General features: G+C 44.2%; 1 non-coding gene across 1 annotated transcript; it reads left to right on the top strand.

The window, feature by feature from the left end:
- The first annotated feature begins 1,097 nt into the window (after positions 1 to 1,097).
- On the top strand, positions 1,098 to 1,170 carry TRNAS-GGA (transfer RNA serine (anticodon GGA)). Its single transcript has one exon. It is a non-coding gene; the product is annotated as a tRNA-Ser (tRNA).
- Positions 1,171 to 24,144: the final 22,974 nt, after the last annotated feature.

Genomic DNA, 24,144 nt, shown 5'->3' with positions numbered 1-24,144 from the left:
TTTTTAACTGCAAAGGCAACAATAAAAAAAGTTAAATGACTTTACTGGCTCCCTTCCGATAGTTTGTCAGACAGGGCTCACCTTTCCCACTCAGGCTGTAATTACCCCCCACCCCTACCCCACACCTGCCTTCAAGTGGAGTCACAGCCTCAATGTTTTAACTGCTTAGTCACCAGCCACAGTCAGACTTGTGACGCTGCAGAGCTCCCCGTCACCTCTGGCTTGCCGTGTGAATCACTGTGAGAACTTCCCTGGCTCCGGTGACTCACACCCAGCAGAGTGGCTTTTCCTCAGCTTGCTACAACTCAGATTTGAATAGCCCTGAGCTGCTGCTCGTCACCAGTATTTCAAACCAAGAATAGAAACACAACTGAACTGCCCCAGAGTTTATTTTACTGCTAATGAGGCGAGTGGAGTTGTTTCTGTGCAAAAAACATCCTTGTGTCCGATAATTGAGGGTATGCCCCCTTGTTCTGTTTGTGGTAAAGATCAAGAGCCGATCACAGGTTTTTGTCCAATAACCTTTCACTTCTTAAATCCACAAACTAACTCCACAACCTACCCTAGCTCTTCAGACTTTTGTTCTTGATGTTTTCTCCTCTTCGATTTACCCTTGAACCTTGAAGGGTTCCAGTTTTTTTTTTAATTAAAATATAGTTGATTTACAATATGTTGATTACTGCTATACAGAAAGCAATTCAGTTATAAAAATATATATACACATTTTTTAATAGTTATTCTTTTCTATTATGATTTATCACAGGACACTGAATATAGTTCTCTGTGCTCTACAGTGGGACCTTGTTGTTGTCCCTTGTGTTTATAAAGCTTGCATCTGCTAACCTCATCCTCCCCCTCCAACCTTTGCCCAACCTCCTGCTCTTTGGCAACCACCAGTCTATTCCCCATGATTCTGTTTCATAGACAGGTTTATTTGTGTCATAGTTTAGGTTCCACATATGAATGATACGATCTGGTATTTGTATTTCTCTTCCTGACTTAATTTCACTTAGCATGGATAATCTCGAGGTTCATCCATGTTGCTACAAATGGTGTTATTTGGTTCTTTTTTATGACTGAGTAATGCTTCATGGGCTTCCCTGGTGGCTCAGAGGTTAAAGCGTCTGCCTGGAATGCAGGAGACCCGGGTTCGATCCCTGAGTCGGGAAGATCCCCTGGAGAAGGGAATGGCAACCCACTCCAATACTCTTGCTTGGAGAATCCCATGGGAGAGGAGCCTGGTGGGATACAGTCCACAGGGTCCCAAAGAGTCGGACATGACTGAGCGACTTCACTCACTTCACTAATGCTTCATGGTATATATACTATACACACCACATCTTCTTTATCCATTCATCTGTTGATAGACATTTAGGTTGCTTCCATGTCTGGGCTTCTGTGAATAGTATTGCTGTGAAAATAGGGAAGTATGTATCTTTCTGGATTAGTTTCATCTGGATATGCCCAGGAGTGGAAATGCAGGATCATATGGTAAGTCTATTTCTAGTTTAGGAACCTCCATATTATTCACCATAATGGTTGCACCAACTTACATTCTCACCAACATTGTAGGAGGGTTCCCTTTTCTACACACTATCTCCAGGATTTATTGTTTGTAGACTTCTTCATGATGGCCATTCTGACTGATGTGAGGTGATATTTCCATGTAGTTTTGATTTACATTTTTCTAATAATTAGGCATGTTGAGCACCTTTTCATGTGCTTATTGGCCATCTGTATGTCTCCTTTGGAGAAATGTCTTTTTAGGTCTTCTGCCCATTTTTGATTAGGTTGTTTTTTTTTTTTTTGGTGTTGAGTTGTATGAGCTGTTTGTGTATTTTGGAAATTAAACCCTTTTTGGTCACATAGTTTGCAAATATTTTCTCCCAGTCTGTGGGTTGTCTTTTCATTTTGCTTATGGTTTCCTTTGCTGTACAACAGCTTGTAAGTTTGAATGGGTCCCATTTGTTTATTTTTGTTTTATCTCTATTGTTTTGGGAGACCGACTTAAGAAAACATTGGTACAATTTATGTCAGAGAATGTTTTGCCTATATTCTCTTCAAGTGTTCCAAATACTTTTGACTGTAAACCCAAGTATTATTTTGCATATTCTAGTTAAGGGTCTTCCTGACAAGGGCTGTATATAGTGAATTAGCAACTCCAAATCATTTTACTTCAATTAAACGTGACTTAAGTACTCAGCAGGAAAAGAATCCGCCTGCCAATTCAGGAGATGCAAGAGATGCAGTTTCCATCCCTGGGTCAGGAAGATCTCCTGGAGAATGAAACGGCAGCCCACTCCACTGTTCTAGCCTGGGAAATCCCATGGACGGAGAAGCTTGGCTGGCTACAGTCCAGGGGGTCACAAAGAGTCGGACACGACTGAGCAACTAAACAACAGCAAAGTACAGTTAGTTTGTAGAATTGATGGACTGTTGTTCTATCTTTGGTGATAGAATTTGCAGGACATTCCTGAGATGATAGCCTTTTAAAAATCCTCACTTTCCTCGGGGGTTTAAACTATGATGAGTCTGGACCACTTTTCTGTGACCTGAAGAAATAAAACTGAACACGTTGACCCTCCCTGGGGGCTTGAGTCCAGCTCAGGTGATGAAGAGTAACTGTCGGGAGAGCCCAGCTGGTCTTGGAAAGGTCTTGTACAAAGAATGTGGCTCAAAAATAGATCCCTTAACACAACATTGTAGTAAGATAAAATAAGAAATAGAGTCCTTGCATGATTCTTAATAAAAAGGACAATGATAAAGCCAAGCAGAAATCTACCTGTTGCTCTGTTTGTTCATGGACATCAAGCTTATGCTCATTTTTGTGCAATCTGATTTTCATTTCTTGAACAGAAGCAGTTCATTATTGTGCATTTCTGTGGCTTTGCTTTCTGTAATCTCTCTCTCTTTTTTGTTTGTTTTTTTTTTTGGCCACACCCCATGGCACGTGGGATCCTTGTACCCAAACCAAGGATTGAATCCAGGCCCCCTGCGTTGGAAGCATCAAGTCTTAACCACTGGACTGCTAGGGAAGTCCTCCGTGGTTTCGTTTTCATCCAAACATGTACTCCATATAAACTTTGAACTTAACTTCTTTAGACCGAGGTGTGCAGCATTCAGGATTGAACCCATGGACCCTGCAGAGGAAGTATATAGTCTTATCCACTGGGCCACCAGGAAAGTCCCTGAACCTAATTTCATTGATGATCTATTTTTCAGTTTTTCAGGGGAATTGAGCTTTTTAATGTACTCCTCATCCCCTAAGCATTGTAGTTACATCTGGATGTACTTCCGAATCATGTCTTAAACTGGGCTGGCCCACACTGAGGGCTGGCGTGCCCCTCGGCTACACACTTTTCCTAGTCTCGTTCTTTGAAAGAGAGTGTACTAGTGGTAAAAATCCAGTTCCTTATGTCCCATCTTGACTAGACGGGGAATAAAGCTTTCAGGATCCGTAACTTGAATCACATTACTTTGTATGTGTGCTTTGTAATTGTCTTCCTTTTCAAGTGGATGTAAGTAGAGCGCTCCCCTAGACAATGGCTGAAAATATTGCTTAAGTTAATCATCTCCCTTTCACTTTTAGAATGCCTTGCAAAAACTAATGTTACTTTTATCACATGACCCAGCTGAAGGAGATCTCTTTATAACCTTCAAGGACATACCTTTAAGGCAGGGGCCCAGGAGAACAGGAGGCACCAACCCAGCGGGCACTCAGAACACACCCTCAGGAGGAAGTTCTGGCTTGTCCTGCTCGTCCAGGAATGTTCTCCCCAAATGTAAACTTTTGATCTTGTGAAATCACTGGTTCCAGAAGACAGTAAGTCCATGGCTGTTTTTTTGATGACAAAGTAAATATTCTTGCCAAGTATTTTATTTTCCAAAAGTCAGATTCAATCTAGAGGTTAAAAATATGATGTTTTGAAGGTTTTGGAATCATAGTTACATGCTCTTTAAAAATTAATTATTTAATTTTTTTATTTGGCTGCACTGGGTCTTAGTTGCAGCAAGAGGGATCTTTGATCTTTGTTTCAGCATGTAAACCCTTAGATGTGGCATGTGGGATCTAGTTCCCTGAACAGGAGTCGAACTTGGGTCTCCTGAATTCAGAGCATGGAGTCATAGCCAGTGGACCACCAGGGAAGCCCCTACAGTACTATGCTTTAACTTGGCACTTCCTTTTGAATCTGAAGTAAGGGAGACTGTGTACATATGATACACAACTCTTCTGGACAGCTGGAGAGACAGTTCCTCAGTTGATCTCCACAGTTCAGTAGGTCTTTAACAACTTCTTTTAGAGTTAAACTGAATTGACAAGACACTGACATCAGCTTCACCATGTCATTATTGTACAATGAAATTGTAGGCTATGGTCAGTAATGGTAACATCAGATGAGCTCAGGGTCCAGGCAAATGCCTACACAGGGAAAATGTGTAACACTGGCTTTCTCTTACCTGTCACTATGAACACACTGTGTGCGACTCTGTACAAGGGCTTTCTTCAAGTTCATTTTATGTGTGTGTGTGTGTGTTTTTATTTACTTGTCTGTGCCAGGCCTGAGTTGTGGCATGCAGAGTCTTCTAGATGTGGCATGTGGAATCCAGTTCTCTGAACAAGGATTGAACCCCCAGCTCCCTGTGTTGAAAGAGTGGAGTTTTGGCCAACGAACCACCAGGGAAGTGCCTCAGGTTCATTATATTTAGATTTGAAGTTCTTTTAAGAAAGGTTTAGAAAGTGCATCACTTATTGTTAAGATGAGAAAATGAAAGTTTAGAAATTGGAGATTTTGAAAAGGTTTAGAATTTTTTTAAAAAGAGAATGGCATATTTGTCTGTGGTTATTGTTCTTCATTCATTAAAAAAAAGAGAGACTTTTTTTGCAATCTAATGCATTTGCTTTTGGAGGTCATCTAATTGTAACTTCAGCCTATCTTAAAAACTCCTTGATATCTTTATGTTATTAAGGATCTTTTATTAGATGTAATGATAAGGAAAGACATTTTAGCAAAACTCTAAGGTGCTTGTAAAGGCATTTGTCTTCTTATCATAACTGTGGGTGACCTACAAGTGACATAAACTTTTGTGTTGACAAAGTGGGTGCAGTCTTAGATTAAGTAAGGGATCAGGGTCATATTGGGCAATCTGGGCTCACGAGCAAGAAAAGAATTTAGCACTTTTCTAAAGCATTAACTCTTGGGACCTCCCTGGTGGTCCAATGGCTAAGACTCTGAGCTTCCACCACAGGGGACGCAGGTTCCATTCCTCCTTGGGGAACTAAGATTCCACATGCTGCACTCAAGTGGCCAAAAAAAAAAAAGAAAGAAAGAAAAAATAGATAAATAAAGCATTAGGTCTTAGGAACCTTCCTTCTTGATTTTGTACAGATTGGGGCAGCTTGAGGTCCTTGTAAACTACTTGGGTCCCAAATATCTCTACTGAATTAGAGTGGGCTGGAGTGTCCTGATATGTTCATTTCTAAATGGGAAGTCCCTTAGACTGCCAGGATATCAAATCAGTCAATCTGAAGGGAGATTAACCCTGAATATTCACTGGAAGGACTGATGCTCAAGCTGAAGCTCCAGTATTTTGGTCATCTGATGTGAACAGACAACTCACTGGAAAAGTCTCTGATGCTGGGAAAGATCAAGGGCAAAAGGAGAAGAGGGCATCAGAGGATGAGATGGCTGGATGGCATCACCGATGCAATGAACATGAACTTGGGCAATCTCAAGAAGATGATGAGGGACAGGTAGGCCTGGTGTGTTGCAGTCTATGGGGTCACAAAGAGTTGGACACGACTGGGCGAATGAGCAACAACAAATGGAAAGCAAACATATGGAGCACATTATAAGATCAGCAATATATGGCTAGGCTCTCATGACCCATAATCTGTTGCTGGCATAGTTCTGCTTTCAAAATTTGAGGCCCTGCTCACAGGAAGCTTTTCTTGCAGGAAATGTCAGCTGCGATAAGAAAACATTTTCTTCTGTTGTCACACACACATTCGTATATGCAACACACGTTCAAGATTTTCAGTTAGCATTTTAGAATATATTTTTATTTTTCATATTCATTTAGCAAGTTTTTGCAAATGAGTGTTTAAAAGTACTTTAGAGTGTAGGTAGAAATGTCTTCTGAAATATTTATATTTGCTGATCATTATTATAGTTTATATTTAAAATGTTTTCATTGTGATTTTATTTTATTTTAATTATTTCTCTCTGTGCTCAACTCTCCTTTCTGTGTGGGCTGATCAGTATTTACTTTCATTTCATGTAGCTTTTCAGGAAAAATATGAATTATGAATTATATTTTTATAAAATCTTTTATTAAACCATGGGCTTCCCTCATAGCTCAGTTGGTAAAGAATCCACCTGCAATGCAGGAGACCCTGGTTTGATTCCTGGGTCCGGAAGATACAGCTAGAGAAGGGAGAGGCTACCCACTCCCGTATTCTTAGGCTTCCCTGTGGCTCAGTTGGTAAAGATTCTACGTGTAATGCGGGAGATGTGGGTTTGATCCCTGGGTTGGGAAGATTCCCAGGAGAAGGGAAAGGCTACCCACTCCAGTATTCTGGCCTGAAGAATTCCATGGACTGTATAGTCCATGGAGTCTCAAAGAGTTGGACACGACTGAGTGACTGTCACTTTCACTTATTAAACCATACTCTACAAATAAGTTTATGGCTCATTTTTGGTGAGCTTATGTTTAACTTTAGAGCATGTATTTGTCAATATCCATATGGAGCCAGGTTAGACTGTGTGGCTAGACTGCTTTGTTGTTGTTTAGTCATAAGTCACATCGGACTCTCTCCTACCCCCATGGACAGTTGCCTATCAGGCTCCTCTGTCCACGGGATTTCCCAGGCAAGAATACTGGATGGGTTGCCATTCCCTTCTCCAGGGGATCTGCCCAACCCAGGGATTGAACCCTCGGCTCCTGAACTGGCAGATGAACTCTTCACTGCCGAGCCACCTGGGAAGCCTAGTTCAGTTCAGGCATTCAGTCGTGTCCTACTCTTTGCGACCCTATGGATTGCAGCATGCCAGGATTCCCTGTCCATCACCAACTCCCGGAGCTTGCTCAAACTTGTGTCCATCGAGTCATTGATGCCATCCAACCATTTCATCCTCTGTTGTCCCCTTCTCTTGCCCTCAGTCTTTCCCAGCATCAGGGTCTTTTCAAATGAGTCAGCACTTCACATCAGGTGGCCAAAGTATTAGAGTTTCAGCTTCAGCATCAGTCCATCCAATGAATATTCAGGACTGATTTCCTTTAGGATTGACTAGTTTGATCTCCTTGCAGTCCAAGGGACTCTCAAGAGTCTTCTCCAACACCAATTTCAAAAGCATCAATTATTTGGCACTCAGCTTTCTTTATGGTCCAACTCTCATATCCATACATGATTACTGGAAAAACCTTAGCTTTGACTAGATGGACTTTGGCCAGCAAAGTAATGTCTCTGCTTTTTAATTTACTGTCTAGGTTGGTCATAGCTTTTCTTCTAAGGAGCAAGAATTTTAATTTCATGGCTGCAATCACCATCTACAGTGATTTTGGAGCCCAAAAAATAGTCTGTCACTGTTTCCATTGCTTCCCCATCTATTTGCCATGAAGTGATGGGATCGGATGCTGTGATCTTTGTTTTTTGAATGTTGAGTTTTAAGGCATCTTTTTCATTTTCATCAAGAGGCTCTTTAGTTCCTCTTCGCTTACTGCCATAAGGGTAGTATCATTTGCATATCTGAGGTTATTGATATATCTCCCAGCAATCTTGATTCCAGCTTGGGCTTCATCTAGCCCGGCATTTCGTATGATGTACTCTGCATAAGTTAAATAAACAGGGTGACAATATATAGCCTTGATGTACTCCTTTCCCAATTTGGAACCAGTCCATTGTTCCATGTCTAGTTCTAACTGTTGCTTCTTGACCTGCATACAGATTTCTCAGGAGGCAGGTATGGTGGTCTGGTATTCCCATCTCTTGAAGAATTTTCCAGTTTGTTGTGATCTACACAGTCAAAGGCTTTGGCATAGTCAATAAAGCAGAAGTAGATGTTTTTCTGGAACTCTTTTGCTTTTTCAATGATCCAGTGAATGTTGGCAACTTAATCTCTGGTTCCTCTGCCTTTTCTAAACCCAGCTTGAACATCTGGAAATTCATGGTTCATGTACTGTTGAAGCCTAGCTTGGAGAATTTTGAGCATTACTTTGCTAGCATGTGAGATGAGTGCAATTGTGTGGTAGTTTGAACATGCTTTGGCATTGCCTTTCTTTGGGATTGAAATGAAAATTGACGTTTTCCCATTCTGTGGCCACTGCTGAGTTTTCCAAATTTGCTGGCATATTGAGTGCAGCACTTTCACAGCATCATCTTTTAGGATTTGAAATAGCTCAGCTGGACTTCCATCACCTCCATTAGCTTTGTTCATATTTTTCTTATAATGCACAGATCACTTTTTGGAGATTTCTAAATTTATGTTAAAAAAGATATGTTGTTTTTTAATTATGTACTAGTCTAATTCTGAAAAGGGTAAAAAATCAAGTTTGGGAGTTTGATTAATTAGAATCTACCCAAGCTGAGGAAAGAAAAATGGAGATGAACCCCTAGAGATTCATATGACAAATTCATCTTTAAAAAAACAAAGAAACAAGTGGAACTTTTATATTCTGAATTTCCTTGTAATGAGGTTTTTTCCTGGTGATTTTCACTTTTGGGCACCTGGCCATGATTTGATGCTGAGCAGTTTAGCGTAGAAAAATGTATGGTTTCCATAGCAACTACAATTTCTTTCAATCCCTACCTCTGACCAAGACCATCTGCAATCTCTTACAATGTGTGGGACTCGTCATTCTCCCTGTAGCTTTGAGTTGCCAGGGAGAGCCCCTGGCAGCTAGCAGGACCTATCCTGTCCAGCCTTCCCTTGTCAGTGTGAGGAAGGAACAGGAAGCCAGCATAGCATGGGGTCGTTGGGGGCAGGAGGGAGGTGCGGAGCCTACCCCTTACCATTGTTGACGAGACCGTCTTGGAAATGGCTGGTCCACTGGGGCTGTAGGTTAAAGTATTTTAAACCACTGCTATAAAACATGCCACAGTGCCCTACAAATAGTTGGGGTTTGTTGGATACAGAACATATATTTATTCAAGACAGTTGACATTATTTTAAACATCTTTGCTAACAAATTACCTTTTAACAAGTAAGGCAAACATCATGGCAGGTGCTTGCAAAGCCTTTTGCTTTGTTTTGCAAATCAAAGAATTAAGGTGTTGACTCACATTAACTGGATTGTTTTAACTTTCCTACTGATTTCTTTTTCATTAGCTACTCAGGCTGACTGTTGTGCCCTGTGGTTTGTGTCGATGTCTCATCTCTGAGACAAATGATTCTTGAATTCTGGTTCTGTGATAACAAGACAGGATCAAGGAGAAGACAATTGGACAAAAGTAATTGAGGGCTTCCCAGGTGGTGCCAGTGGTAAAGAACCTGCCTGCCAATACACGTTAGACGAAAGAGATGCCAGTTCAATCCCTGGGTAGGGAAGATGCCCTGGAGGAGATCAGGGCAAACCACTCCAGTATTCTTGCCTGGAGAATCCCATGGACAGAGGAGCCTGGTGGGCTACAATCCATGGAATCACACAGAGTTGGACACGACTGAAGCGATTTAGCACCCATGTACGTACTCAGGGAACATGGGTAGCAAGCCAGGAAAACATACACGTGGGAGGTGTTAGCTGCTCAATTATAACACAACTTCTTCTTACCAGCTTGAAGAAAAGTAAATGGGATAGTTTCTTTTTTTTAATTCACTAAGACTTTATTGAATGAAGAAAAGAATGATCTTCAGCACTTCAAGTTTCAGATATGATGGAAAGGTTTTAAAGTGTTTCTGATTTATATTGTGCAATCTTAAAGTATGAAAATGATCATATGAATAATTAATTCATAATTTATTAATTATATAATAAATTATAAATAATTATTAATAAATTATAAATAATGATCAGATCAGATCAGTCGCTCAATTGTGTCCGACTCTTTGCAACCCCATGAATCGCAGCACTCCAGGCCTCCCTGTCCATCACCAACACCTGGAGTTCACTCAGACTCACGTCCATTGCGTCGGTGAGGCCATCCAGCCATCTCATCCTCTGTCGTCCCCAAATAATTCATAATTTATTAATTCAAACAAAATATCAAGTTTTTGCTTAACATCTAACATTGATATGGAACAAAACCAACAGAAGAGAGAAAAGCAAAGCGCTATATAATTTAATACTTTCTCCATTAACATTCATAATGATGATTTATTTTAGATGCCATACCTTTTTCAGTTTAATTTTTATTTTGTTTTGGCGTATAGTTGATTTACAATGTGGTGTTAGTTTCAGGTGTACTGCACAGAGATTCAATTACGTATAAGACGTAGGCGTTCTTTTTGAGATTCATTTCCCTTATAGATTAGTGAAGAATATTGAGTTTAGTTTCCTGAGCTATACAGTAGGTCCTTGTGGAGGACCTATCTTATATGTTGTTGCTGTTGTCGTTTACTTGCTAAGTTGTGTCTGACTCTTTTGGGACCCCCTGGACTGTAGCCCATGGGGTTCCTCTGTCCATGGGATTTCCCAGGCAAGAATACTGAAGTGGTTTGCTATTTCCTTCTCCAGGGGATCTTTTCGACCCAGGGATCAAACCCGCATTTCCTGCATTGGCAGGCAGATTCTTTACCACTGAGCCAGCTGGGAAGCGCCTATCATATATTGTAGTATGTATATGTTAATGCCAGAGACCTTAAAAAAATGAGTATTTTTTAATGTAATACACTCGAAATTATCTCCAAGGAGAGCTTACAGACGCCTTCAGCATGAAAGGCAAGGACATGTCCTTGAATCCTAAACCTAGGGTGTATCAGGGCTCTCAGGGAATTGCAGCCAATCTTGCTGTCTCCTCTAGGCACCAGCCTGTCAATATTTACTGAGTTAAGGTGCTCCTGGCTCCCATCCATGCACCCACCTCTTTGCCTTCTGCATGCTGTTGACTTGTACATGGAGACTAGCTGGTTGCAGAAAAAACGATTTCCACAGAAAGTGAAAGTACTTAAAAATGGATCCTAAAATGAAAAAAATCTATTTTCAATGTGTAGCTAATAACAGTAGTCACTTAATTTAAATGTTATTTTTAGATTATTAGTTAAGACTAACTTATTGGTTGTTGCTGTTGTTCAGTTGCTAAGTTGTGTCCAACTTTTTCTGACTCCATGGATTGCAGCACACCAGTCTTCCCTGTCCCTCACTATCTTCCAGAGTTTGCTCAAATTCATGTCCATTGAGTCCTGGCAGTTCTCTGTGTTCTTTCTCTGATAACCTTTCAATCCCTTCATCTCTCTCCTCCTGTTTTGGAATTCCTGTGAGTTAGACTTTGGACCTCTTCTGCTGACCTACTCTACTTTCTCCTTCAACCTTTTATCTCTGCCTTTTGTTGAAATATCTAGATTTCCTTGGCTTTTAAAAATGTTTTTAATTTCTAAGAGTTCTTTCTGGTTCCCTAGTCATCTTTCTACTTACCAGCCCCCATCTTCTAACTTCATGGGTGCAAACATCTTGTTCCCCTAAAGTTACATGCAAGTCTCCTGTTTTAAGCCATGTCCCCCCTCCCCGCCCTGGACTTCACACAATTGTCTCTGAACCGTTTCTTCTGAGTTCCCTTTTTAAAATTGTTTACTGCTTTCACCTTGGAGGCTTTTCTCAAATCTCTGCCAGTCTGGAAGGTTCTTTGGGTGTGAGCTGGGCCTCTTCCCTTAGTCCCTTCCCAGAGGCCCCCAAGTGCTGTGTGTAGAATGTGGGGTCATCTGTGTGATGGGAGTGGGTGTGGGTGCATGTCTGAGTGACAGTGTCCTGGGGAGGGAGTCCTGGGGAAGCTGAGTGGGGAGACCTTGGTTCAGGTTCACACACAAACACACATGTGTGCACATAGGGGAAAGACAAGTGCTCTAGACCTTAGGAAGGAATGCAGCTTAAGGATAAAGTTTTATAAAAGTTAACTAATTTTGTCATGTACTCTGCAGGCACACATTTGATGTTTTCTCTTTCCCACTAGACAGGACTTGTATCTCAGCCACATCTTTAATAATTAATATTGACTTTTCTCTCTGCAAATCAAAAAGGAGCATTTAAATTAGGCAGCATTTGTTTAATCTTTAAATCACAAATGAAATGACTTGTCATAAAGCAGAGGTGAGTCTGAGAATCATTTAAGGATGGCATTAATGACCTTCATCTGAGTTCACTCCAGCTTTACAACGGCACGTGCCGCCCTAGGTAAGCATGTGGGAAAGTTACGCGACCCGCCTTCTCGGATCAGCAGCAGAATTTCACCCCAGTCCCCTCCCAGGAATTCGGATCCAAAGGGGAGTCAGTTACTGAAAGCATGAAAACCCTGATTTCTGCAGAATGTTTTTACTGGTTGCATGTAACCTACTGTTGTTTGATAGCTTTCAAATGCTGTTATTCTAGAAAGTGAATGTTTTGCTGACTTTTACAATTAATAGTGAAAAATTAAAAATTATGATAATCTCATCCCTGATCATGGATAGAAGTAACCGATCAGGTAGGGAGGGTTTTGGCATTTTGAGAATGTAAGCAAACTCTGATAATCTATTTCACGTTTTATTCTTAGGATGGTCTGAAGATTCACTGCAGTAAGCAGTGCCTCTCATTTTGGTAGTAATATGAGTCTTATGTGTATATAAACATAGTTAACACAAGGAGCAGAGTAGGAGAGCCCTTCGCTATTTGAAGGAATGATTCCCCAATACACTACTTTATGATGGCTAACCAGCCTGATTTAGAGTGTTTCCATTATCCATTTTGATTAATTTTGCTGATAACTCTGTGCTAATATTCCTTTTAAGTTCAGAGCTCCTTAATTTCCACCCTCTCAAAACAAAAACCTCCACATCACAGGTATTGACAGAATCTGAATATCTCACTTGCTTTATCCCTTGACATATACCAGTCCCAGAATAATAACACCAGAATAATATCAATAACAAGGTGATAAATACTTGACAGATTATGATAGATAGCTGAGAGCTGGTAGACAGTTGATAAATCTTGATGGGTAGATGATAAATAATTGAGGCATAGTTGATTGATTGGAGAAGGAAATGGCAACCCACTCTAATACTCTTGCCTGGGAAATCCCATGGACAGAGCAGACTGCTGGGCTACAGTCCATGGGGTCATAAAGAGTGGGACATGACTTAAAGACTAAACAACATCAACATAGCTGATTGAAATGGTTATGATTATATGAGATGATTATATGATTTATGCTGAAGCTGAAGCTGCAATACTTTGGTCACTTGATGTGAAATGCTGACTCACCAGAAAAGACCCTGACGCTGGGGAAGACTGAAGGCAAGAGGAAAAGGGGACGATAGGATGGTTGGATGACATCACTGACTCAGTGGACATGAATTTGAGCAAACTCAGGGAGATAGTGAAGGACAGAGAAGCCTGGCATGCTGCAGTTCCTGGGTCACAAAGAGCTGGACACGACTTAGCCACTGAACAAAAGATATGATCAATATATTGATTATGATGATAGGTATTATGATGATAGCTGACTGCCTTCCTGTTCCCCACCTGTCCTGGAAAAACTGTGATATACACTTTGGGCATCATTAGTTCCTTCCCCTTGTTCTGTTTACAGATCTCTGTGATCACCCCAGGGCCACCTCTCAGAACTGACTTCCTCCCTCTTCCCCACTGCCTGCTGCTCCTCCACAGGGATAAGTAAGTGTTCAGTTCAGTTCAGTTGCTCAGTCATGTCCGACTCTTTGCAACTCCATGGACTGCAGCACACCAGGCTCCCTGTCCATAGCCAACTCCTAGACTTTACTCAAACTCATGTCCATTGAATTGGTGATGCCATCCAGCCATCTCATACTCTGTCGTCCCCTTCTCCTGTCTTCAGTTTTTCCCAGCATCAGGGTCTTTTCCAATGAGTCAGTTATTTGCATCAGGTGGCCAAAGTATTGGAATTTCGGCTTCAGCACCAGTCCTTCCAATGAGTATTCAGGACTGATTTCCATTTGGATGGTCCGGTTGGATCTCCTTGTAGTCCAAGGTATGCTCACGAGTCTTCTCCAACACCACAGTTCAGAAGCATCAATTCTTCAGTGCTCAGCTTTCTTTATAGTCCAACTCTCACATCCATACATGACTACTGGAAAAACCATAGCCTTGACTAGATGGACCTTTGCCGGCAAAGTAATGTCTCTGCTTTTTAATATGCTATCTAGGTTGGTCATAACTTTCCTTCCAAGGAGTAGCGTCTTTTAATTTCATGCCTGCAGTCACCATCTGCAGTGGTTTTGGAGCCCCAAAAAATAAAGTCTGACACTGTTTCCACTGTTTCCCCATCTATTTCCCATGAAGTGATGGGCCCAGATGCCATGATCTTCGTTTTTTGAATGTTGAGCTTTAAGCCAAATTTTTCACTTTCCTCTTTCACTTTCATCAAGAAATTCTTCACTTTCTGCCATAAGGGTTGTGTCATCTTCCTATCTGAGGTTATTGATATTTCTCCTGGCAATCTTGATTCCAGCTTGTGCTTCGTCCAGCCCAACGTTTCTCATGATGTACTCTGCATAAAAGTTAAATAAGCAGGGTGACAATAGACAGCCTTGATGTACTACTTTTTCTATTTGGAACCAGTCTGTTGATCCATGTCCAGTTCTAACTGACATGGTTATGACCTGCATACAGGTCATATGCTTCCTGACCTGCATACAGGTTTTTCAAGAGGCAGGTCAGGTGGTCTGGTATTCCCAGCTCCTTCAGAATTTTCCACAGTTTATTGTGATCCACACAGTCAAAGGCTTTGGCATAGTCAATAAAGCAGAAGTAGATGTTTTTCTGGAACTCTCTTGCTTTTTCAATTTGATCTCTGGTTCCTCTGCCTTTTCTAAAACCAGCTTGAACATCTGGAAGTTCATGGTTCACATACTGTTGAAGCCTGGCTTGGAGAATTTTGAGCATTACTTCACTAGTGTGTGAGATGAGTGCAATTGTGTGGCAGTTTGAGCATTCTTTGGCATTGCTTTTCTTTGGGATTGGAATGAAAACTGACCTTTTCCAGTCCTGTGGCTACTGATGAGTTTTTTAAATTTTCTGGCATATTGAGTGCAGCACGTTCACAGCATCATCTTTTAGGATTTGAAATAGCTCAACTGGAATTCCATCACCTCCACTAGCTTTGTTCTTAATGATGTTTACTAAGGCCCACTTTGGAGAAGGCAATGACACCCCACTCCAGTACTCTTGCCTGGAAAATCCCATGGATAGGGGAGCCTGGTAGGCTGTAGTCCATGGGGTCGCTACGAGTCAGACACGACTGGGTGACTTCCCTTTCACTTTTCACTTTCATGCATTGGAGAAGGAAATGGCAACCCACTCCACTGTTCTTGCCTGGAGAATCCCAGGGACGGGGAAGCCTGGTGGGATCACAGTTTAGAACACCACAGTTCAGAACACAGAGTCTATGGAATCACAGAGTCAGACATGACTGAAGCAACTTAGCAGCAGTAGCAGCAGCAAGGCCCACTTGACTTCACATTCCAAGATGTCTGGCTCTAGGTGAGTGATCACACCATTGTGATTATCTGGGTCATGAAGATCTTTTTTGTACAGTTCTTCTGTGTATTCTTGCCACCTCTTCTTAGTATCTTCTGTTTCTGTTAGGTCCATACCATTTCTGTCCTTTATTGTGCCCATCTTTGCATGAAATGTTCCTTTGGTATCTCTAATTTTCTTGAAGAGATCTCTGCTGCTACTGCTAAGTCACTTCAATCGTGTCCGACTCTGTGCGACCCCATAGATGACAGCCCACCAGGCTCCCCCGTCCCTGGGATTCTCCAGGCAAGAACACTGGAGTGGGTTGCCATTTCCTTCTCCAATGCATGAAAGTGAAAAGTGAAAGTGAAGTCGCTCAGTTGTGTCTGACCCTCAGCGACCCCATGGACTGCAGCCTTCCAGGCTCTTCTGTCCATGGGATTTTCCAGGCAAGAGTACTGGAGTGGGTTGCCATTGCCTTCTCCTGAAGAGATCTCTAGTCTTTCCCATTCTATTGTTTTCCTCTATTTCTTTGCACTGATCTCTGAGGAGGGCTTTCTTATCTCTCCTTGCTATTCTTTGGAACTCTGCATTCAAATGCTTATATCTTTCCTCTTCTCCTTTGCTTTGGCTTCTCTTCTTTTCACAGCTATTTGTAAGGCCTCCTCAGACAGCCATTTTGCTTTTTTGCATTTCTTTTCTTGGGGATGGTCTTGATCCCTGTTTCCTGTACAATGTCACGTACTTCCACCCGTAGTTCATCAGACACTCTGTCCATCAGATCTTGTCCCTTAAATCTATTTTTCACTTCCAGTGTATAATCATAAGGGATTTCATTTTATTTGATTCAAATGGTCTAGTGGTTTTCCCTACTTTCTTCAATTTAGGTCTGAATTTGCAATAAGAAGTTCATGATCTGAGCCACAGTCAGCTCCCAATCTTGTTTTTGCTGACTGTATAGAGCTTCTCCATCTTTGGCTGCAAGGATATAATCAATCTGATTTCGGTGTTGACCATCTGGTGATGTCCATGTGTGGAGTCTTCTCTTGTGTTGTTGGAAGAGGGTGTTTGCTATGATCAGTGTGTCAGTCCCTCAGTCGTGTCTGACTCTTTGTGACCCCAAGGACTATAGCCTGCCAGGCTCCTCTGCCCATGTGATTTTCCAGGCAAGAGTACTAGAGTGGGTTGCCATTCCCTTCTCCAGGGTTTCAATCCCTCTAGACCCAGGGATTGAACCCAGGTCCCCTATACTGAAGGAGGATTCTTTACTGTCTGAGCCACCAGGGAAGCCCAAGAATACTGGAGTGGGTAGCCTCTCCCTTCTCCTGGGGATCTTCCTGACCCAGGTCCCCTGCATTGCAGACAGATCCTTTACTGTTTGAGCCTCCAGGGAAGCCCCATCCAAGGCGATGAGTGACAGTAATTCACCCAGTGCCCAACGGTGAGGACTTGGGTTGCTCCCAATATTTTGCTTTTGCAAATTGTATCATATTTTAACAGAAACCTTAAATCAATGGGAAGACACACCAGATGGAATTAACAGCAGCAGTTTTCAGTGCATCACTGAAAGCCCTTGAAAGTAGCCCAGACTGAAAGAAAATAGACAATCAGAGCCCACACTCTTGCTGACACTGTCCTGTGGTCACGTCTATTGAATTCTCAGTCCTGAGCGGTCGGAAGCCTGAGTTCCACCTTCTTCCTATAGAGGGAGAAACTCTGTCACCTGCTGGGAGGTGGCAAAGCAGGTCTGGACACCATGAGGCAGCCCTTGCGGCCCACTGGAGCCCAGGCTGAGAGATCCAGAGGGCCAAAGGGAGGCCGCGGCCACCCGTGCCTACAGCGGCGCCCAGCACACAGCCGCGCATTACGGGGATGTCCCAATCGGCGGCCGCTGCAGTTCTCACCCTCGGCCCACAGGTGGCAGACGTCCACCTTGTGGGACGCTCCCTGCAGAACTTGGCGAAGCCACCTAGGCCTGTGTGAGAAGCAGGACCCAAGGAGAATTCCTTTCCCATAGATATCTTGGAGAGGAAAGCCTTGACTGGTAAGGTCTGATCTGGAGCAGCGATAGGAGAGACCCCGGTGCAACGCAAACAGCGGGATGTGGGCCCTGGGGCGGAGGGAGTGGGGGCGGGGCGGCGGGGTGGAGGGGGGTTGGGGATGGTGGGTGGAGACAGGAGGGCCTCCTCCTGGCTAGGATCCTTTGTGTACAAGTTTTGTTCCAATTCCTATCTTCAATTCTTATGGGTATATACCTAGGAGTGAAGTTGCTAGATTATATGGTTTTCCCATAAATACTTTTCAAGTATTGCAAGCTTAATACACAAAACTTCAGGGCATTTCTTTGGGGCTCGCTAAGATATTAAGAAGTTTGGGAGCCTCTGACAGGGAGCTGTATCATCCAGGCACTAGAGGCTTGGAGGCCAGGTAAGCAGGACTCACTCCTGAGTAATTGAACTCATGAAGGGCAAGTGTCAGCAAAGAGATGACAAAGTCGCCAGCATCCCCCGTGGCTCCGAGGGTGTTCCATCCAGGTAGAGTGGGTCAGCACTTTTGTGGACAAGAAGGCCTCAGTGAGGTGGTGATACTGAACAGAAAGAGGTGAAGGCAGGTAAGGCCCACTGAGGATTAGGGCCAGAGCAGCCCAGAACCTGGCCCACCTGCCAATAGGCTGAGGGGAAAAGGCCAGTGGCCATGACAGAGAGGGGGTGGTGGTCAGTGATGAACCCACACAAGTGGGTGGGGTGGCATAGACATGGGCCTCTGCCAGGGAAGGGGGAGGGGCTTCCCTGTCCCCATGGGGCCCAGAATGGAGGAGCCGGGTATTAATCAGCAGCCCCCCAATAGACACAATGATACAGCCAGCCACATGCCCCATGAGCTTGTAACAGAAGCATGTGACCGAGTCTGGGACTTGGGGAAAACAGAGAGATGTGCTGAGTGGGAGTGAAGCAGGCATCAGCTGAACTTTCCAGACAGACAGGACAGCTTGTGCAAAGGCCCTGGGGAGACTGGGTCAGAGGACCTGGGCGAAGCAGGGTCGGGGAGGGGCCACCAAGGACAAGAGCAGGGAAGCTAGAGGATGAAGCTCGAAGGGCAGGCTCATTTCCATCCTCAATCAGTGAGATTGGGGTTTGAGTTTTTTTTGTAAGTTTTTTTTTTTTTTGATGTGGACTATTTTAAAAAGTCTTTGTTGAATTTGCTATAATACTGCTTCCGTTGCTTTTTATGTTTTGGATTTTTGATTGCAAGGCATGTGGGATCTTAGTCCCCAACCAAGGGTCAAACCTGAACCCCCTGGGTTGAATGCTTGGTTTTAACCACTGGCTGCCAGGGAAGTCCTGGATTTGTGTTTTCAAAACATCAGCTACAGTGTGAAGATGACCCTGCTGGGAAATAACCAAATAGTTCAGGGGCTGGTATGGGAGAAGGAGTTCTCTTGGGAGATTCTCAGGAGGGAAGAGCTACTGTCAGTGATCAGACTACGCTGACATTTCTTCAAGGGACAGGTTCAGATTGAAATCTACATGCTAATTGTCTAAACTGGTGAGGATGATAAATCAAGCTACCAAAATACTAAATAAAATGTATCCTGGGGCTTCCCTGAATAGGTTAAGAATCTGCCTTGCAATGCGGGAGATGTGGCTTTGATCCCTGGTCCGGGAAGATCCCACATGCCTTGGGACAACTAAACCCATGTGCCACAACTACTGAAGCCCTTATGCCCTAGAGTCATGCTCCACAATAAGAAAAGCCAACACGATAAGAAAAGCCACTGCGATAAGAAGCCCGTGCACCACAACTAGAGAGTAACCCTCACTTGTTGCAACTAGAGAAAAGCCTGCAAAGCAGTGAAGACCCAGTACAGCCAAAAATAAATAAATAAAATAATTTTTAAAAAGTGTATTCTGTCCTTCTGCTTTGAAAAACCCACTTTCACAAGGCTCTGGAGAGCCCAAGTCCAGCTGGCAAATCTCAGCAGCGGGGTCATTCTCTGGAAGACAGACCCATGCAGGGGCTGATGGGTGGGCATGGGGACATTTGGGCTGGGAATTCTGGGGTCACAGGTGCCCAGAGCTTGATGTCAATGGGTGAGCCTCTCCTGGCCCTGGGCAGGCCCAAGAAGGGTAGACAGGAGCCCTTTGGAGCAGTTCTGTGGTCCATGTGTAAGGTGGGGCTGTTGGCGATGGACTGGATCTTGAAGGATGGAGGGTGCATGAGATTCTCACACACTTCTTTGTTCCTGGCCTTCAGAACACAAGGCATTTTATTCACAGAGATGGGTGGAAAAACCAGTCTGAGGGTGAAAATTACAGGCTAATCTCAAATGTGTTGAGGTGACTTAAAGATATTCCAGTGTGGGTGCCATGCTGGATTTGGGGCTCTGAGGCTCAGAGGAGAGGTCTGGCCTGAAGTTATACATACAGGAGTCTTTGTTGAGTAGATGGAAACTGAGGCCTGGATGACTAGGGATAAAGAGAGGAATATCCAGTGAGGGAGAAGAGGGCCTGGATAGGGCTTGACGGAGCCCAGCACTTAAATACCAGCGGGCAGAGCACTATCACGAGTGTAATTCAACAAACAAGGGCTTAATGTTGCACTCCACCTGAGGGCCAACCAGGGTGTTGACCCTGATCTCAGAGGAAGACCCGAGGGAGGACATATACAGGACCTCTAGGGTCAGAGGAGGTGGTCTCTGAAAAGGGAGTTTGGGTAAAAAGAACACAGTAGCTTGAGAAAAGCTAGAAATTGGGAGTCAGTTCCCCCTCCTTCCTTTCTACCCCAACCTCTGGGGCGGCTGTGGAAATCCTTGCCAGGAATCTGGCTCCTGGTGCCCCCTTCTTCCAAGTCACTTTTTTTCAGAATTCAGGGAGGCAGTATTGCCAGCAGAGAACAAGTTACCTTCTATTTGCAAATAGCTTTCAAATCATGCAGGGAATTCTCAAAAGTGGCCACGCAGGTTGCTGCAGGAGTTGCAGTTCCAGGTGAACAAGGACACCTTCCTAGGGAGGAGCCTGCAGGGCAGAGAAGGAGCAGGCCTGGGAGGAGCCTCTGGGAGGGCGGGAAGAATGGGGGAGTGGGGAGAGGGAGGGAGAGGGGGAGGTGGGGGACGGGGTGTGGAGGATGCCCTGGCTTGGTTGGGGCTCCACTTCCCTCTCCCTGTGGGCTGGTGCAGCAGGAGGATGTTAGCGGCTCTGGCTTCCTTCTGGGCCCGGGGGCCACGGTGAGTCCCAGCTTGGCCTCAGGACCTAAGTGAGCCATTTGCCTGGGAAGGCTGTGTCAGGGGGCGCGCTGCTCCGGGGACCCTAAGGAGGACAAAGAGACGTGCACGCCGACACATGGCTGAGAAGTAACGAACAATCGACACAGTTTATCCATCACCGAGTATCTGCCAGGCGCACTGCCTGGAGACCGTCACCAACCTGAGGCAGGGACCCACACTTTAGGGACCGGCAAACTCATCCACAGCAGCGGGGCTGGGACCCTGTCCCGGGACAATCTTCGCAGCTGCTTGTCCTTTGCCTGCAGGGTCGGCCTGTCCCCACGGTGGGACAGAGGCAGTTCCCAGCCCCAGGATGGCCCGCAGGGTCAGTGCGCCGTGCTAAATAGCTACGTGGAGAAGGGGACATGTCCTCGCAGCCCAGCACAACCGGTGGGACCGCCTATTGAGATGCACCGGCCGAGGACCCGAGAAGGAGGAAGCGGACTTAGGAATTCTTAGCGAGAAGGACCAGCAGCATCCCTGTCGGTTTCCTCCTCATTGACCCTCCCCTGCTCACTCGTGCTCGGCTCCCAGGCAGGTCAGCTGTCTCTTATCTGAGCATCAAGCCCTCGGGGCTCTGCTAACAAAAAACTTTCCGCCTGGAGCCCCTGCTGTGTGCCCGGCACAGCGCCCTCTTGGGCGGCCCCCCGTCTGGGCTGACTGATTCCCTACCGCATGGGGCACCCAGGCACTGCGAAGATGCGGTTGCAGGGGACTCTCACGATCACGACTTGCCAAGTGTGAGATGCAAGGCTTGCACTGTTATCCACCTAATATTTTTCTTTAAATCAACCCACTTTTACTTTTACCTAAAATGTATTAAAAGTGAAAGTTGATGCTTTGATTAAAAGTTCCCAGTGATATAAAAAATATTGAAGCTGGAGTGAGTTCAATCATTTCCTTGAATATGAATGCTTACAAAATACAGATAAAGTTTCTCTGTTTACTAAGAAACTCACTACAGCTCTTTTAAGATGGAAAATTCACCCCAGTATGCATTTCTTATGTAATATTCTAATAAGGTTTATTGTATTTTAAAGTTAACATTAAAAGTTTTGCATTTCAATTGTATATGCCTAACTCATACAGGGGCTTCCCTGGTGGCTCAGACAGTAAAGAATCTGCCTGCAATGCAGGAGACCGGGGTTCGATCCCTCGATTCAATCCCTGGGTTCAATCCTTGGGTCAGGAAGATCCCCTGGAGAAGCAAGTGGCTGCCCATCCCGGTATTCTTGCCTGGAGAATTCCATGGACAGAGGAGCCAGGCAGGCTACAGCCCATGGGGTCTCAAAGAGTCGGACAAGACTGAGAGACTAACACTTAATCACCTATCCCATACTGCCTCTTTCCCTACTGGTAACCACTAGTTGGTTTTCTCTCTCTATATATATATGAGACTGTTTTGATTGTAAGTTACTTTCATGTTTGGAAATATCAGCCTTACCTTCCATTAACATAAATACCATAAATGACATAAATAACATAAATACCATTAATATAAATAATGATTACTCTCCTATATTCCGAAAAAGTCTAGAACCCACCTGTCTTCACAGTTCATGTAAAGGAAACTGTTTTCCTTTTACAGATGAAAAACTTGACCCTCAGAGAGGGATGAGTGGCAGACATGAGGACCCCAGTACAGCTGGAGGAGCAGCTGGGCCAGTCCAGCCAGCCCTGGACCGAATCTTTGGCTCCATCTACTTGCAGCTGGGGGCTGGCTCTGCAGGGCCCTGTGGGCTCTGGATCCCCAGTTCAGGAGGCCAACACTGAGCCTGTGGCAGACACTCCATAAATATTTGTCAAGTGAGGCAAGCAGGTGATTAAAGAAATGAAATTGGTGTGTTTTATTACTAGACTGGTGTGGACTGTTAGTCACCAAGCCTGCTGAACTTCCTGTAGCTGAGACTCCAGAGTTGATAGGAAGCTGAGAGAAAGGTGGCAGAAGGAGCCCAAGAGACTCATTTTCTACCCAATTTTGTTTTCTTCCCCCTCAAAACAATGACCATGTTATATGTTTCAACTTGTCTTTATATATCTTAAATCCCAATTATTTTTAAAATGTTAGTTACATTTGCTATGAGCAAGCTTGAGATAACTATTTGCCACGCTAGTCTCAGGGAGATCAATGTTGATTTCAAGATTATATGGAAAAGGATACAGCCTCCTGATCTTCCCAAGAGGCCCCGGAACAAGCACTGCCCTGTTTCAGTGTGTGAGTACTTGCCAAAGAGAAGATAAAACGGGGATCAGGTACTGGCTGTGAACTAAGATTATGTGCCTATGGGAAGGTAAGGTCTGTGAAAGCTAAGGCTTCCACATGCTGCCCAAGATCAACCTCTCCTTTTTGGTGACTAACACAAAAATACAGTTGATGTCATTAAAATGCTCCTCATCTCCCCCATCCTACTCCCATTATTCATCTCTTTGGCCAAAAATAAATCTCTCATCGCTCAGCCATATACTCGATGAGTGGTATTTTAGACATGGTAGTTCGCAGTCAGACTTCTTGACCTCTGATCCAGATATCTTTCCAAGAACAGGGAGCATTCAGGAGGGGAATTGTTTTTTTCTCTCCCAAAAGTGGAAAAGCATCTTTTCAAATGGTCGCTTCTATATGTAAAAAGATGCTGCTCTCTAGGAAAAGATGGGAACCTCTGTTGTCTTAGGAACGCACTTTAGATTTTCTGCTGGGGTAATTGAAAAACAAAACAAGTTACTTTCAAAGTGGAAACTTCCGTGTGAAAAAGTGAGACATGAATCTCCAGAGAATTATGCTGAGTGCAAAAAGCCAATTCCAAAAGCTCCCACGCTGTGATTCCTGTGCGGGAACATAAGGTAGTTTGAGGTGGATACACGAATCTACACAAGTGGTAACATTGTATAGAACTTCTTACTAACAAAGAATATAGGAGAAATCTGAATACGATGGGCGGATTGTATCAAAGTCAATATTTACTTTTTTCTGTTTTTGCAAAATTTTGTAAAGTGATAGCACTTTGGCAGAGTGAATTATTTTTTACAACTGCGTATGGCTCTACGATGATCTAAACACACACGCAGGCCCGCAGCACACACGCGGGCGCCGCCAGGTCCTTCTTTCGCTGGGCGCCGTGCGACCCCACCTGTCCGGTGGGTCTTTCTGCCCAACCTGGTGCTCGGGGGGCGGGGCCGGAGGGGGGGCGGAGCTGGCGGCGGACATGATGTCAGCGGGCGGGGCGCGCACCTGGCACCTGGGCGGCCGCGGCGGCGCGGGGCGA

Source organism: Bubalus kerabau, chromosome 2 (assembly GCF_029407905.1).
Source record: "Bubalus kerabau isolate K-KA32 ecotype Philippines breed swamp buffalo chromosome 2, PCC_UOA_SB_1v2, whole genome shotgun sequence".
NCBI classification, from domain to species: domain Eukaryota; kingdom Metazoa; phylum Chordata; class Mammalia; order Artiodactyla; family Bovidae; genus Bubalus; species Bubalus kerabau.
This window is presented reverse-complemented; position numbering and strand designations above follow the sequence as displayed.